Here is a 16,708-nt window from a genome sequence, read left to right on the forward strand (position 1 = left end):
CTTAATTAGGAAGGTTTCTTTCCTTTGGGACTATCTTGTAAAAACAAGTCATGAACAGTATTTCCTTTCTTCCTTTTCCATCCCACGTTTTTAACCACACTGTCAAAATCATCAGAAGGTCACTGAAGAACAGTCCTCAAATGTCGAAGATTTCCATTCAAATTTGATTGACAGGACAAATGTCCTACCAAAAAGGCCATCTAGTATTTGGAGTACCAGTCAATGACTCTTTGTGAGCAGCACTGAGTGTTCTTGGCTTCATCTTAATATTAAAATGACACAATTTTTCATGAGATGTAATGGCTGTTTTCTGTCCAACTCTAAACAATGAGCTTCATTAATTGAAGCAGATGAAATCTCTGATGCTACTTTGCTAATTGCATTCCTTGTTAATTCCTCGTTAATTCAGCAAGTTGAACAAGAGACTATTTTTGTCATGAACACTATAAAGAGAAAAGAGTTTTCTGGATTAGACATGATTATTTTGTGTGAGTAACACTTGCTAGATCATTAACAATCTTATTATCAACATCAAAAATTATTGCAGGGAAAACAAACCAAAACAAACCGGGAAGATATATATTATGAGTTATACCTATAAGCCAAACTTTTTTCAACCATGTTATAAGATATTTATGCTATTAACATCCTTCAAAAAAATTTAAAAATTAAAAAACCTTTAACACTACAACAACAACTACAACAACAACAAAACCCTAAACATTTTATCACTAGAGAAATGTATGTGGAAAGCTCTAAATGCAGTAGAACTAATCCGTGTAAGGAAATCCACTAGTAATGATTGGTATCGATCTTCTGGTGAATGGTTTTATTACTTGTTAGGAATCCTTAAAATTGTGGTTTTGTTATTTCACATTCTGCTTTGTAACTCTTAACAATATTACTTATGTTGAAAAAACAAATTTTAAATACACAAAATACAAGTTGTTTGACTCCTCTATACAGCAAATTCTTTGATATCTAGTCCTCTGCTTCAGTAAAAGAAGTTATGCAAATCGTTAGGAAATAAGTACTTTTGAAGTATTCATGCTTCCTGTAGGAAAGTTACTGTACCAGGTTTCCCCATAAGCAAAATTTTCTGCATCTTACTTCAAAGAAGAACTCAAAATAGGCTATTTGAACAGCTAAACTTAAGATGCCGATTCATCCCATCTGTTTTTATTGAGTGACATAAGTTTGATGGCCGCACATGATTTTTTATTGTGGTAATCTTAATAACCACTGAACTTCAATTCTTAGCTACAATTATTTGAGGTATGACCTTTATACTCCTTAGTGTTCACAGCCTTATCCTGTCCTTCTACCTTTCTCCACACACAGGGTTTCACACAGCATATGGGGATAGACTTTTGTCATATCATATTCCATTTCTGGTGTAAGTTTTGTATTTCTGTGCTGTGTGAAACAACTGGGGATTTTTATACCCTCAAAAAATTCATGTTTCTTTTTCAAATGGAAAAACATTGTAGATGGAAATGTGGAAGATAACTGTAGTGGGTTTTCAATCTTTTTCCCCAGATCAATCATAGGTGTCACAATTTGGGTGGTACTCATGTCATCCTTCTGCACTAGCTTCCTTTTTGACACCCACTTTATCTCTAAAAATCTACAGTTGCACTGTTCTGTCACATGTAAACCTCTAACTTTTAAAGATCCTCACTGACTGGTAAATGTGATTTCCAGAAACAGTGGGGGAAACCCTTCATTCTTTGGACGTTTCTTGATTCAAATTTTTCTCCCTTAAATATAAGGTAAGTTTAAGGCAGGGTTGTTTTGGTTTTTTTTAGTCTTTGCTGGGTGGATCATAAAAGCTACTGTATTTTTAAAGGGACATGCTATTCCACTGGGTTCTCATGAAAGAACAGGAGAGGAGGGTAACCTCTATAGGTTATTTTTGTACATTTACAACTGTAGCCACTTGTGCTACCCCACTAGGACAGAAGTGTAACACAGGCTGAAGAAAGTAGATCAGAGCACAGGAGCTTATATGTGCCTGATGAGCGGGAAAGACTCCACTACTAGAATAAGTAGTAAAGGAGGTATGTTTATTCCAGTGCTGGGACACATGGGGCATAGCTCCTCTAAAGTCATGCATGCCGATAGCTGCATTCAGCTTGGTATATATCAGGTTACAAGTTCCATATTCATTGAGTTTCCCAATATGCCTATACATATTCATCACCTAGCCCCGCCTAGCCTCGCCTCGTATTACAATGAGCCCAAAAGTCATTTATATCCACGTTGCGCTTGTGCAGTGTTGTCTGGTGGTCGTGGGCAGGGGTCTCCGAGATGAAATAAGAGTCTTCCTCAGATGAAGTAAAGAGTCTTCCTCATCCTGAACTTTTCACCTTTCCTCCCTGTGCATGCTCTTTATTCCCCTGGGCTAAGTCCAAACTTCAAGACTGGTTTGAGTTAGTTTTAGGTTAAAAACAGGATCTTTGGTCAAGATTCCTTCACCTTATCAATAGTCTCATATCTTCTCATCCTGCTTTGGTAGGCACAATAAGTGTTGGGCAAGCAGTATGCATTGCTTCTAACAAACCAATTCTTAGTAAATCATTTAACCTCTGCTTCCCCATCCTCCTGATTCAGTCCCCCCTTTTCTAAAGAGTTAGTAAGTTCTTTTACTAATTCATAAATTCTTTTCCTAATGATTTTTTTTGGTAGGCATCCCTCAATGCTTTTCCATGTGTGTTTGACAAAGCAGTTAAAACTGATAACCTTTTTAGTACTCTGTAGTTCCAAATAAGCAATGTGATAGCACAAGGCAGGCACTAACCAAGGTTCATAAGACAATTATGGGGTGACATAACGTATTTAGGATAGCGGTTGCAGTAGGTGACCACCCGAAAAGCGAGTCCCACCAGTTATGACTTGCATCTTGTTTTACTCTTTGCAAGATTCTGCTGATTTCTTGTGTGTCATGATGGATGGTGATTAAGGTCTTTTTCCCGTTTCTTTGGATTTCTCCTAAAATCTCAATTAGGTCCTGATGTTTCACTAATTGCTTTACTAATGTGAGGTCCATCCCAATAGGTGTGGGTAGCAATTTATGGTATATGGTGTAGTTAGACCTTATCAATTGATGAGACACAACCGGTGCTAAATACAAAAAGTCACACCCAACAATCTTGGTAAACTTACTAATACAAAAATTAGAGTGATTCCTGGCAGCTATATTTATATTATCTATCATCATAGAAGTGCAGATAGTTCTTAAGCACACACAGCCTTGGCCAATACATACAAGTACAGTTTTTGGTGAAGTATCTGGGTGGATCTCAAAGTGACAAATGCCTTGTTCTGCATAAAGACATATGTCTTTGGCATCAAGTGTATTAGTTTCACAGATAAATCCTTGTTGTTCCTGTGTGATGCAAGATTCTAAATTTACTGTTTGCCATTTTCCTCCTACCATCCGAGCCCATACTCTATGTTCAGAGGGGTGAAAAACTGTTCCTTCATAGTTTAGTCCCAATGCAACAATAGGATGAATTACATAAACTGTGGCATTACGTATAGTAAGCGCAAAGGCAGTAGCTTATGTTAGTCTGGGTCATAAGTGAAATTTACCAAGGTCCACCAGGATTGGAGCTGTCTTTCTAACTTAGTAGCATTATTCCCAACAGCTCCTCGGATTTCTATAGGGAAAACGCCTTCATTACCTTCTCTTATAATTAAGGAAGCTGTGGACTGCATCCATAATTGAGCTTGTATGCAGCTAAGGGCTAATGAGACATTGTCCTGAGCTGTGCCAAGTGTGTTTAATATCAGTTCGTGGTCCAGGTCGCTGATATTTGCGAGGTCTGAGAGTATTTTTGAGACTTGCCACTGGCTGTTTCCTAATGCTAATAGGGAGGATTGTAGGGGCTGTTTTAATTTGGTCAGGTCACTGGTTGCCGTGGCCAATTTATTCATCAGTATCTCTGAATCAATTCCATTTATGACTCCCAGTCCTGTTCCCAGCATGTCAGTCATGTCTCTCCGCATTCTGCCTTTGAGGGGTGTTTGCTTTTGCAGCCAGGCTGTCCACCCTTCAAAGGATGTTTGTATTAAAGGGGAGCAGGCTGGTTGGATCTCAGAAATGTTAATTTGCATTAGTAGTTCTACACGTATAAGAGACCACTCTGGATTAAACAGCAGTAATTGCTGGCCTGTGTTCCTCACTACATAGGGGCCAATCTCATAAACTTTTGGCTCAAGTTTAAGTGATGTGACCTAGGTTTGGATCCGATTGCCGGTGTAGGTCATATTAGGCCTAGCCATGACATTTATCTGGAATTTGAATGAGAGCCCATTACTGTCCTGGCCCCAAAGACAAACTACTTCAACTGTCTGTACTAATGTAAAATTATACCAACAATCTACTTCACTTGAATGACTACAGATTTCATTATGTTTGTCTGTAGGAGTAGTTGAGACACTAATTTGGGTTGCTTTTTTTATGAGTAGTTCCGTTAATCATTCGGCCTCCTATTTTGATTTCTTCTCCTACAGTTCCCTGAAGCTGCCAAGTTCTTTGTTGTTTTTCCCATTCTTGCTTTGTATACACTTGGTTTCCATGCATGACCACAGTCAGCAGGTTTAAATCTTTTAAATCAGAATATTTCCCCAGTAAACCGCATAAAGGCTTGGGACCATATGTCTTCTCTCCTATGAATAACTTCCCAACTGGAAGCTACAATTATGACTGTGAAAAAAACAATTTTCTGGGTTATACTTGCGTGCCACCCTGACATTTTCATTTTGTTCGGGTAAACTTCAGTTTCAGTTCATCATCCCCAGGGGTCACTTTCCAAGGGGCCTCTGGAGCCTTCTTTACTCGGGTGTGGTGAATCCAGGCACTCTGCTCTCTGATCTTAATCGCGGTGTAAGTGGTGAGAAGCACCTGGAATGGTCCTTCCCACTGTGGTTCTAGAGTCTTTTCTGTAAGAGACTTAACATATACATAATCTCCAGGCTGAATGTCATGTACAGGACCGTCCAAGTCTCAACTTCAAGTTCCAGCCACATGTTTTCCAATTTCTCTAAGCTGTTTGTCTAAAGCAATCATATAGGTGGCTAGCGTCTCTTCCCCTATTTGGGTAGATATGCCTTTCTGTACTCCATATGGCCTCCCATAAAGCATTTCGAAGGGGCTTAGCTTTTCTTTAATTCTGGGCTTGGTTCGAATTCGTAACAATGCAAGTAGAAGAGATTGGGGCCAGGGTAGGTTAGCTTCTTGCCCTAATCTCACAATTTGCTGTTTAATCAAATGATTCATTTTCTCTACTTGACCACTCGACTGGGAGTGGTATGGAGTGTGGAGTTCCCAATCTATGCCTAAATGTCAGCTAGTTTGTTATACCACCCCTGAAATAAAATGAGGTCCCCTGTCTGAGGACACTGTGGCTGGAACTCCGAAGCACGGTATTATTTCTTGTAGTAACACTTTGGTTACTTCTCGAGCCTTAGCAGTTCTAGTAGGAAAAGCTTCTGGCCATCCTGAAAAAGTATCTGTCAGCACTAGTAGATATCAATACCCCCCTTTTCTTGGAAATTCTATAAAATCAATTTGCCACTGCTGTCCAGGCCCATGGCCTCTCCCAATCTGGTCCATTTTTGGTTTGGGGGTATTTTTGGGATTAGTCTGGAGGCAAAGGTTACACTGTCGAGTTACTTGCACAACAGTTTCGTATAAGCTTCTAGCAATCATTTTCCCAATTAAGTAGTTATATAAGGCATTTGTTCCCTGGTGTGTTTTCTGGTGCTCCTCTCTAACTACTGACCATAGCAAACGAGAGGGAATAACCACTTTTCCTTCTGCAGTGATAGCACATCCCTCTTGGTTAAATGTTCCCCCTTCATCTTTAATCAATTTCTTGTCCTTTTTATCATATGTTGGCTTACTCTCTAGGGAAAGTTGTCCATCTGGGATCAAGGCTCCAGTTGTTGTTACCTCACCTTTTGCTCCTTCTTTTGCTTCTCTGTCCGCCAGTTCATTTCCTTCTTCCAATTCTGAGCTCACCTTCTGATGTGCCCTTATGTGCATGATTGCTACCTTCTCAGGTAGCTGGACTGCTTCCAACAGTCACATTATTTCTTGTGCATGTTTGATGCTCTTTCCCTGTGAATTTAACAGTCTTCTTTCTTTCCAAATGGCACTGTGTGCATGTACAACTCCAAATGCATACCTTGAGTCTGTATAGATGTTTATTTTCTTTCCTTTTGCTATCTCTAAGGCACGGGTTAGGGCGATTATTTCAGCCTTTTGTGCACAGGTGTTTGTTGGCAGGGGTCCAGATTCTATCACCTCCTGGCAGGTGGTAACTGCGTACCCAGCATGCCGCTTTCCACCGATGACGTAGCTGCTCCCATCAGTAAACCAGGTCTCTGCATCTTCTAAAGGGGTATCCTTTACATCCGGGTGGCTGGAGTAGGTGGCTTCGATAGTTTCCAGGCAATCATGGGGTACCGGTTCTCCTTGATTCCCACTAAGAAAGGAAGTTGGGTTGACAATGTTAGTTACCACTATTTCTACATCATCTTGTTCCACCATGATGGCTTGATATTTCAGGAACCTTTGTGGGGAGAGCCAGTGACCACCTTTCACTTCCAGCACTGTGGACACTGTGTGGAATACCAGCACAGTAATTTTCTGACCCAAGGTGAACTTGTGTGCTTCTTGGATGTTTAGCACGACTGCTGCAATGGCTCTGAGGCATCCAGACCATCCTTTGGCTGCTGCATCTAGCTGCTTAGAGAAATAGGCAACTGCCCATCAGTAGGGGCCCAGGTCCTGTGCTAGTATTCCCAGGGCCATCCCTTGTTTCTCACGGGAAAATAGAAAGAATGGCTTACTCACGTCTGGAAGTCCTAGAGCTGGAGCTGACATGAGGGCATTCTTTAGCTGGCTGAAGGCCCGCGTGGCCTCCTTTGTCCACTGGAGATCTCTACTTTCCTTTGTAATGAGCTCGTATAGTGGTTTCACGAGCAGCCCATAATTGTAAATCCACAGTTTGCACCATCCTGTCATCCCCAGAAAAGTCCATAACTCTTTCACTGTCTGGGGCTTTGGGGTTTGGCATATCGCTTCTTTGTGGTCTTGCCCTAAAGTTCGCTGCCCAGCACTGACTTCATAGCCCAGCTAGATCACTTTTTGTTTCACCACCTGAGCCTTTTTCTTAGATACCCTGTACCCTTGGAGTCCCAGGAAGTTTAAAAGGCTTACCGTCCAGGCTACGCAAGCTTTCTCTGTTTGGGTAGCTATTAGAAGGTCATCCACGTACTGCAATAGCTTCCCTTCTCCTGGTGGGGCTTCTCAGGACTCTACGTCTTTTGCGAGCTGTTCTCCAAACAGGGTGGAACTGTTCTTAAATCCCTGGGGCAACACGGTCCATGTGAGCTGGGTTTTGCACCCACTCTTAGGGCTTTCCCATTCGAATGCAAAAACTTCTGGCTGACTTCATGGAGAGGGAGGCAAAAGAAGGCATCCTTTAGATCTAAAACGGTAAACCAAGTTAGCTCTGGTGTTAAGCATGTTAACAGAGTGTAAGGATTCACTACCACAGGACAGAGATCTTCAGTTATCTTGTTAACAGCCTGCAAATCCTGTACCACCCGGTAAGACCCATCAGGTTTACGGACAGGCAGGATAGGAGTATTGAAATCAGACTGGCACTCTTTTAACAGTCCTAACTGTAAGAGTTTTTCAATTATTGGGCTAATTCCTCCTCTGTCTTCCCTTTTGAGGGGGTACTGTTTAATTCTGACTGGTGGTCTTCCCTCTTTGAGTTTGATGTGTATTGGGGTTGCATTTTTGGCTCTCCCAGGTGCATCTGTGGCCCAGACTCCTGGGAACACTTGACTCATTCTCTCTTCTCTAATTTCCTTTGCAGAGTCTTTGGTTGTTAATATTAAGCTCAGTATTTCCACATACTGTTGGTCTTTTACCTCCAGAATAATTCCCCCATTCCTAAAAATAATGGTTGCTTGTAATTGTTCCAATAGATCTCTTCCTAAAAGTGCTTTTGGACAACTGGGTAAATATAAAATCTTGTGAATACCTCATTGTTTCCCAATTTTATGTTTCAACAGCTTGCAAAAATAAGCTTTTTCAGATTGACCAGTTGCTCCATGTACCACAATAGTCATCGCCCACAGGCATTAAAGCTTTATTTAAAACTGAATATGCTGCCCCCGTGTAGGTACAAAAATGCTGTTAGCGAGGATTTTCTTGTTATTTTTCTAAGTCCGTCAGAGACTTTTCTCTCTCACAGAAGAGGTAGCAGGGAATGTAAACAACCAAGCCACCTGCAACCTTGGAAAGTCTTGTTTATGGTATAGTAGAAAATATTTTGATAATGGATGTTTTAGGATTTTAGCCAATCACCCCCAAGGGGTGGCTGGTCTTTTGTCCAATTAGACTATGAAGAAAAAAGTCTATAAAAGGTTTGTAAAATAATTAAATAAATCAATCTTGCTGCACAATTCCTGCCTGCTGGATCTTCTCCTCCTCCTCCTCCCTATGGCTGCAGGACACGGTGATATACCGCAGGAACCAGGCCAGCGGTAATACCCCCGTATCAACCAAAAATTCTATTTCTTTTTCCTTTTCCCCTAGCTTCATTATAACCAGTGGATCTGCTAGGGTAAAATCCCCCAGTACTCTTTAATCTTCTTTCACATGTGCAACCACCCTCCATCTTTCTTCGTCTCCTCTGTTCTGGCGGTCTTCTTGTCTTCCTTCTGGGCACTCATTTTTCCAATGACCAAACTTCCCACAAATTGCGCATTGATCTTTACCTAGCTGGAGTGGGCCCTGTCTGGGAGGTCCTTGTCTGGAGGGTCTCTGTCTAGGTTTTTCTCTATTTCCTTCTCTTACTACTGCTACTAATTTCCTCATCCCTTGCTTGTAACTTTCTTCTCAATTACTGAATACCCTCCAAGCTACATCTAATAGAGTTTCCAGGCTCCTCCCTTCTGGCCCCTGAAGTTTTTGCAATTTACGTCTGATATCTCCCGTGGATTGTCCAAGAAACAAGGATACAAGCTGTTGTACCCCTACCTCGGTCTCAGGATCCAGCGACGTATTGCAGCACATTGCGTCTCTTAGACAATCCAGGAATTTGGATGGTGAGTCGGAAGGACCCTGCCTTGCTGCATACAAAGCTGACCAGTTTAGGGTCTTGGGAATAGCCCTTTCCATCCTTTTTGCTATCCATTCTTGATAACCTTTTAATTTCTCTAATTCAGCTGTTCTATTTGGACTCCAGTGTGGTTCCTGGAGTGGGAAGTGATCTTTTGTATCTAATTGTTGTGTTTTGTAATAGTCCTCTGCCAGGTCTCGAGCCGTTTTCAAAACTAACTGTTTCTCTGTGTTTGTTAGTCCACCCAATAATAATTGTATATCAGCCCAATCTGGATTATGCTGTTTGATTATAAGTCTCAAGCGTTCAACGGTACCCGCTGGATCACTTCGGTAATTTTTGGCAATGTTATACCGTGCATCTAGGTCAGCAGTAGAGAAAGGTACTCTAATCAACATTGTATTCCCATCAGGTGCCACTGCCTCTCTCAGGGGCACCATCAGTACCTGCTTCCTGGTTCGGGATGAGACAGGACTGCCCAGGGGAGAGGGGGTTGGCATTGGTGTTCCTTCCGAATCTGCATCCTCTTCCCTTCACCTAAGGGGAGGCTTAAGCAAATCGGTTAGTTCATCATCTTGTCCCTGAGCTGCTGCTTGATAGACTTTGTACATCTGATGACCTTGTACATCTCTGACCTATACTGCACGACGAACAACACCGCTTAATTCTTCCTCAGCCTTTTTTATTTTCTTTTTCAAGAGCTAACACCATAGGATCACTGCAGAGTTTAATTCCACAATCTCTCTGCCATTCAGGGTGATTTTGGAGAGAGAAAAATGCATCAGCATAGGAAACTTCTTCCCATTTACCTTCCCATCTCAGAAACAGCATTAACTGTAGCAAGGTATTATAATCTAGAGTTCCATTAGATGGCCATTTTGCTCCATTTTCTAATTTGTACAGTGCCCACCATTGGGTACAATATTTTATAAGAGTTCTTTTATTTTCTGTGCCTCCAGTTCCTACTATCTCTTTCCAATGATGTGCCAAAATACAGCCAAGCGGGCTTGCTCTGGGGATTTCCTTACTCTGTCTGGTTCCCATCCTATTCAGAGTTTGAGTTCACTCAAATACTGTGCCACCCCTTTGGGGTCGCCTGTATAGTGTATAAGCCACTCTTTATAAATTCTCCTGTGCCTTCTGCCAAGCCTGCTTCGCTGTCACTTGAAATCTTCTTCAAAAGTCTTTACTACCTCCTCCCAATCTGTTTCTAGCACACTATTTTAGGAATGTGATGCTCCTTGCCACACAAAAGTTTTAAAACAAAATGTTCCTTGCTTTGTCAGCACTCCGGGCACAGATCTTTGCTTGCTAAATAAATAGAATTGTAATGTCTCTGACTTCTACAAAATCCACACTGAGCTAAAACCCACAGATGGTGTGAGGCTGGAGTCTTCTTATACCCACACACAAAGCAGGGAGTCCCTTTTACCACTCATGCAGATAGGACACATGAACGGAAAGAGTCGGGGCTATACCTCTACCATATAACTACTGAGGGAGGGGGCAACGACCTCCCTCCCTGCTTAGCCACTGTTGTTTCTATCTCCGTCTCCTAGTTTTATCTCGCTTCCACCCAAACCTTTCTTCACACTCTCTCACAGTTCTTTCCCAGTTTTCTTCCCGAACCTCCCAAATCTCAGGTACCAAATGTGACTTTCCATACACAGTCTTTAAAATCTCAGGCTCAAAATCAACTTCACTAGAGTACCCCTGATAGCACTGAGAAGTCCCTCCTGGCAGAAGAGCAGTACCACCTCCTTTTACAAACTTTACACTGTATTAATACCCATGCAACATGCCACCCTCCCATTGAATAAAAAGTTCTGACACATCCACACAAACAATCTATTCCGCGTACTCTTTCAAACCCTAAATCCTCTGCTGCTGGTTGTTCCCAGTCTAAAGTCACTAATCTTCCTGCAGAGGTTCTGTATATTCCCTCTAAAGGAACTCGTTCGCCTCTCCTCTCTAGCCAATGTCCTATTGGATTTATAAATTCCCACAAATCCAAACCGAACCACTGAGGGGGAGGGGTTCTTCTAAACTCTTGCCTAGCCACAATTCCAAAATCAACAATCAAGCACCACCCCAAACAAATGCTTCAATACTACACACTCAAATAACACACGGCAACACGCACGTCTCCAATTTACAAATGAATAGGTGAGCTAATATACAGCCACATACACATAAAAGCAATCCAACAACAACCAATCCAACACAGACACAAAAAAAGCAATCCAACACAGACACAAAAAAAGCAATCCAACACAGACACATAAGCAACACAGCAACATTCAAACCAGCTACTAGTAGCAAAAATGTTCACAACACTCACCTGTAATAGCTTCAGGGTCCTGCTTATATTTTCCCAACATGGTAACAAGTTCCGGCGGGACCCCCCTGGAATCACCCGATCCACTCTCAGGATTGCTGGCAGCCACTCTGGCGGCTGGAAATTCCCCCTGCTGGCTCCTGTAGCCAGTTGCTTGCAAGCCCCACCTTAACCTCACTGGGACTATGCTGTGCGCGGGACGTCTCCTCGCAGCTTACCAGCAGTCCTGGCCACGCGTTCGACTTACAGGCACTCTAAATGCAAAACATACCATTTTATCTGCAGTTTCAGCAGATCGTTGTCCCTCCATCGCAGTGAGCGAGCCGAGGGGCGGAGTTCCTCCAGGAAAGCCCTGGGGCATGCCTAGGACGTCCGCTCCTCAGCCGATCCTGCGATCAGACAGAGTTTCTCCTGGCTGGCTCACCAAAATGATGAGCGGGAAAGACTCCACTACTAGAATAAGTAGTAAAGGAGGTATGTTTATTCCAGCGCTGGGACACATGGGGCATAGCTCCTCTAAAGTCATGCATGCCGATAGCTGCATTCAGCTTGGTATATATCAGGTTACAAGTTCCATATTCATTGAGTTTCCCAATATGCCTATACATATTCATCACCTAGCCCCGCCTAGCCTCGCCTCGTATTACAATGAGCCCAAAAGTCATTTATATCCACGTTGCGCTTGTGCAGTGTTGTCTGGTGGTCGTGGGCAGGGGTCTCCGAGATGAAATAAGAGTCTTCCTCAGATGAAGTAAAGAGTCTTCCTCATCCTGAACTTTTCACCTTTCCTCCCTGTGCATGCTCTTTATTCCCCTGGGCTAAGTCCAAACTTCAAGACTGGTTTGAGTTAGTTTTAGGTTAAAAACAGGATCTTTGGTCAAGATTCCTTCACCTTATCAATAGTCTCATATCTTCTCATCCTGCTTTGGTAGGCACAATAAGTGTTGGGCAAGCAGTATGCATTGCTTCTAACAAACCAATTCTTAGTAAATCATTTAACCTCTGCTTCCCCATCCCCCTGATTCAGTGCCTGCCGAAAAAGGCTCTGTAGGTACCTGAAGGCAGTTAAAATTGTAGGCCCAACAGAAGCCCTACAGTTTTTCTGTGTGCAGGAACACCATAATAGGGGCTTTGCCATCTGTATTCCAGCATCAATGCACAATATTTTGAACACATCCCAGTTTCAAAGAAGTCAGAGATTGCTCTTTGCAAACTGAGTATTTGTGTTTTTTCTGGTCAGTGGGCAGTTAGCATAGGCTAGCTCATCTTTGTGACAAAGATTTGAAGGCCATTAAGCATTCTGTGTATAATTAGTGGCCTCATAGACATCTTGGAGATCACCACTGGGTATACTTGACTCTTCAGCCTGTAGGGAAACTGCAAATAAAGTGCCCTTTTCTAATCTAGGTGGACTCCTAATCCAGTGCCCTTTCTGATTTCAGTATTTGCCAGGAGATTTTTAAAGCTAGCAATGTAATGCCTGCTTAGAAAGCTAATTTAAGGTCTACAACTGTATCAGTTCAAGAACTTAATTTAGTTGTGTAGCTCATTCTGACAGCCCTCCTAAATTTTGTTTCATAGCCGGTGGGAAAAGTCTAATCTGTTTGCTCAATGGTTTCTGCAGGAGTTAATTGTAATCCAAACTCTGAAACTAAACAATTGAATCTTGATTCCTCTTCTGCTCTAAAAGTAGGCAGTGCCTCAGGCTGGAACAGGCCAAATCTTAGCCCACCAATGCCTTCTAAGTTCATTCTGTTTAGCCATGCTGATAACTCACGTGTAAACAAATTTCTTCTTGCAGTCCCAAATATCTATAGCCAGCAGGCTGACATTTGATTAGCCAGTTAAGCATCGTGGGTTAGTAATGGACCTGGGACATGCTGAGAAACCTGGCTCTCAAATCTTGGTAACAACCTGCTTCTCTACTGATCGAGACTCATTCGCATAGTGTTGGGCTAGTAGTCCTGGAGCAGAGTTGTCATACTTGTCCCTCCGGTATGAGCAGGATTGCTCGTGCATTCTGGAACTGGCAGGCATCTGCACTTCATGAAAGAATAGCTGCTATGGTATTTATCATCTGTTTCAAAATTACTTTGCACACCTCTTTTATGTCCTCCCTCTCCTACATTCATGTTCTTTTAAGTTCAAAGGTCTGGTATCTCTGAACAACTGCTGTGTTCATATACAACCTCAGCTAAAAGGATGCCAAGACACACACATAATTGAGCAGGGACTTGGCACATGTATGAGCTTGCATGTTAAAGGGAGAGTAGATTAAAATAATGCCCAAATATCTTTAAAGTGAGGAAAGAAGAGAACATGGGAAATTGCAGTTATGCTGGCTTTATGATGGATTAAATAGTGAAAAAGGTTTGGATTCATCCAGAAAATTATAGATTGAAGTCTAATGGATCTGTCAGCTTGGTTTAGTGAGGATGATAGGTCGTTTGAACCTGTTGCTTCTTTACATAAGATTAAAAGTCTGTCTGATAAAGGCAACTGTATTTTTCAATGCTACTTATGTTTTTAGGGTCTCTCAACAATCTTATAGCCTTTGTATGGTAAATTATTCAGCTTGTGTGCTTTTACATGCAAGTTCAATAATGTCATAAATACTTACGTATTATTAACAAATAAATACTAAGACATGACCAAAATAATTGGGGTTATGGTGACGATATAAAAATTCTGGTATGTTAAAATTACAGTTTGTCTTCCTGTTTTGAATTATTTCTACCTGAAAAGGAAATATTGAACAAGACAAGTCCATAAAAATTGTTTCCTGACTTCTGTTGGCCAAAGGTGCAGAAGTCATGCAATGGGCTGTGCTAGATTGCTCATGGAGAATTGTACTAGTTTGAAAACAAACCAGTAGGAGGCACCAAGTCAGAATAACAATTTAATAGGGAAATTTAAAAAAAAAACAAAACAGGCAGAAAACACTGGGTTAAACTGACAGAGTCAGGATACAACCTGATGCGCTGTTAGTCAGGGTGGCAGTAGCAGTCCGATAAAATGGTGGCTGCAGTCCTCCTGAAGTGGTGGATGTGGTTCTGTTGAAGCTGTGGTCCTGTAGAAGGGTCTGCTCTTCCTCAGAAAGTCCAGTGGTGGCTATGTAGCTCTTGTCCTCTGGAAATCCAGTGGAAAGGTTGTCTGTAGTGTTTGGAATCTCAGATTATATCCAGGATGGAATGCTTGGTTCCTCCTTCTGGGTGGAGCATCTCACAATGGGATGATGAGTCATGTGGCAAGGCATTGATGGACCATTAACAGAAAGATAGTCTGGGGGGAGGAGGCAAGGAAACACTGCCCCACCTGGTTTCAACAGCTCCTGAGGATGATAATAGAATACACTGCAACCCAGGACAAGAATGCAGTTGATGATTGCCGTTTCACTGAAAATCCTGGCCAGCACATGGCCATTTCACATGAAAATCCAAGCCAGAAGATAAACTAAGGAAAAACAGACAGGAAAGGAAAAAAAATACATAAATACTACTACAGAGAAGTAAGTTAAAATTGTAGCAAAGACTTAGGTGGCAACATAGCCTACTCTGCAGTAGTAAGTTGCCCACTACAGGTTTTAAAATAGCAGTGCTAGAAAACTATAAATCCCGTTGTACTGTTCAGCCTGGAGAAAAGAAGGTTGCACAGAGACCTCATAGCAGCCTTCCAGTATCTGAAGGGTCTAAAGGGAAGCTGGAGAAGGACTGTTCCTCAGGAACTGTAGTGATAGGACAAGAGGGAATGGGTTCAAAATGAAATAAAGGAAATTTAGATTAGATACATAAGAAATTCTGTAGTGTGAGGGTGGTGAGGCCCTGGCACAGGCTGCCCAAAGAAGCTGTGGCTGCCCCATCCCTGGAGGTCCAAGGCCAGGTTGGATGGGGTTTGGAGGAACCTGGTCTAGTGGAAGGTATCCCTGCCCATGGCAGGGGTTTGGAACAAGATGATATTTAAAGTCCCTTCCAACCCAAATAATTTTATGATTTTCATTACTGTCTGAAACCCCCATAGCAAATTAAACCCTGTACTGAACGGATTGCTGACTTTAAAAGGACCAGAGTTGAGCTTGACCCAAATCTGAAGTGCTGTTTCAAACTTGCCCTGAACTCATACTTCTGGAATAAAAATAGAAAGCTGTTCAAATCTTAATCATTAATAAATCATCGAGGAAATAGAAGTTGTTTGTTTTAAAAATAATTCTTAGCCTTACTCTCTTGTTCATTTAATTTTACCACACTTGTAAGAGCTGTGCTATTACTGACAAAACTTTTATTTCAACGTTATTGCTATTCTTGCTTCTAGACTGGTGAACACATATTGTGTGGTGCAGACATTTTTATCATCTAATATCCAATAAATTTTCCTACTGGAAAATCTACATATATTCCTGAAGTTTCTACATAAAATTGCAGCAAAAGTAGTATGACAACACAGGCTTAACACTGTTGCCATTAAAATTGGTGACAAAACTGTGGAGTGCTTAAGTACACACATTGACATTGACCAACAGCATTGTTAAAAGTCTGTGTGTAACCATGTTACAGCGATAATTCAGATCATCTATTTAGTATTAGGTCTGTATCATGGCATAGTATTAAAAATTCCTTGTGTCAAAAGTTCTTTTGTACTGATATTGATCCTTTCCCTATTCCAATATTCGGTATGTTTTCAAGAAATGCAGATAACTTGGCAATATTTACATTAAAAAAATTATAGTAACTCAAGGTGCTCCTTATAATAGGATCTTGTAAACAGGCTGCTGAATAATGTGAGAGTTTAAAAACAGGATTCTACTACTAAGGGGAGAGTTAGTAATTTTTCCCTTCTGTGCCTTAGCCTGTTATCTATGCAGCATGGATACGTCTCAGAGTAGTTACAAGTAGTTACAGAGAGTTTGAGAGTTTTCCAGTGAGCTCCGTTAAGCACAAGCCTTATCAAATCAAGTAGCTCTGACTCCAGTGTGATCTGTAGTTTTTCTACTAATTCCAGAGGAAGAAAGATTAGGATGTTAGATCATAGATGTTTCAATATGACACACAAAAACTCACAATGAAACAGCTCAGTGACGTCATTCCACTTGCTTGGCCATATATAAATTACAAATTCTGTGATTGTTACTGTTTGAAACTTCCAGAATATCCAATATGGCTAAAAATAATTGATTATGAAATTAAAAATGGGATGCTGTTGTGTTAGCTGTAGGTGTGTAGGTGAG

The sequence above is a fragment of the Corvus moneduloides genome, chromosome 7 (assembly GCF_009650955.1).
Source record: "Corvus moneduloides isolate bCorMon1 chromosome 7, bCorMon1.pri, whole genome shotgun sequence".
NCBI lineage: Eukaryota > Metazoa > Chordata > Aves > Passeriformes > Corvidae > Corvus > Corvus moneduloides.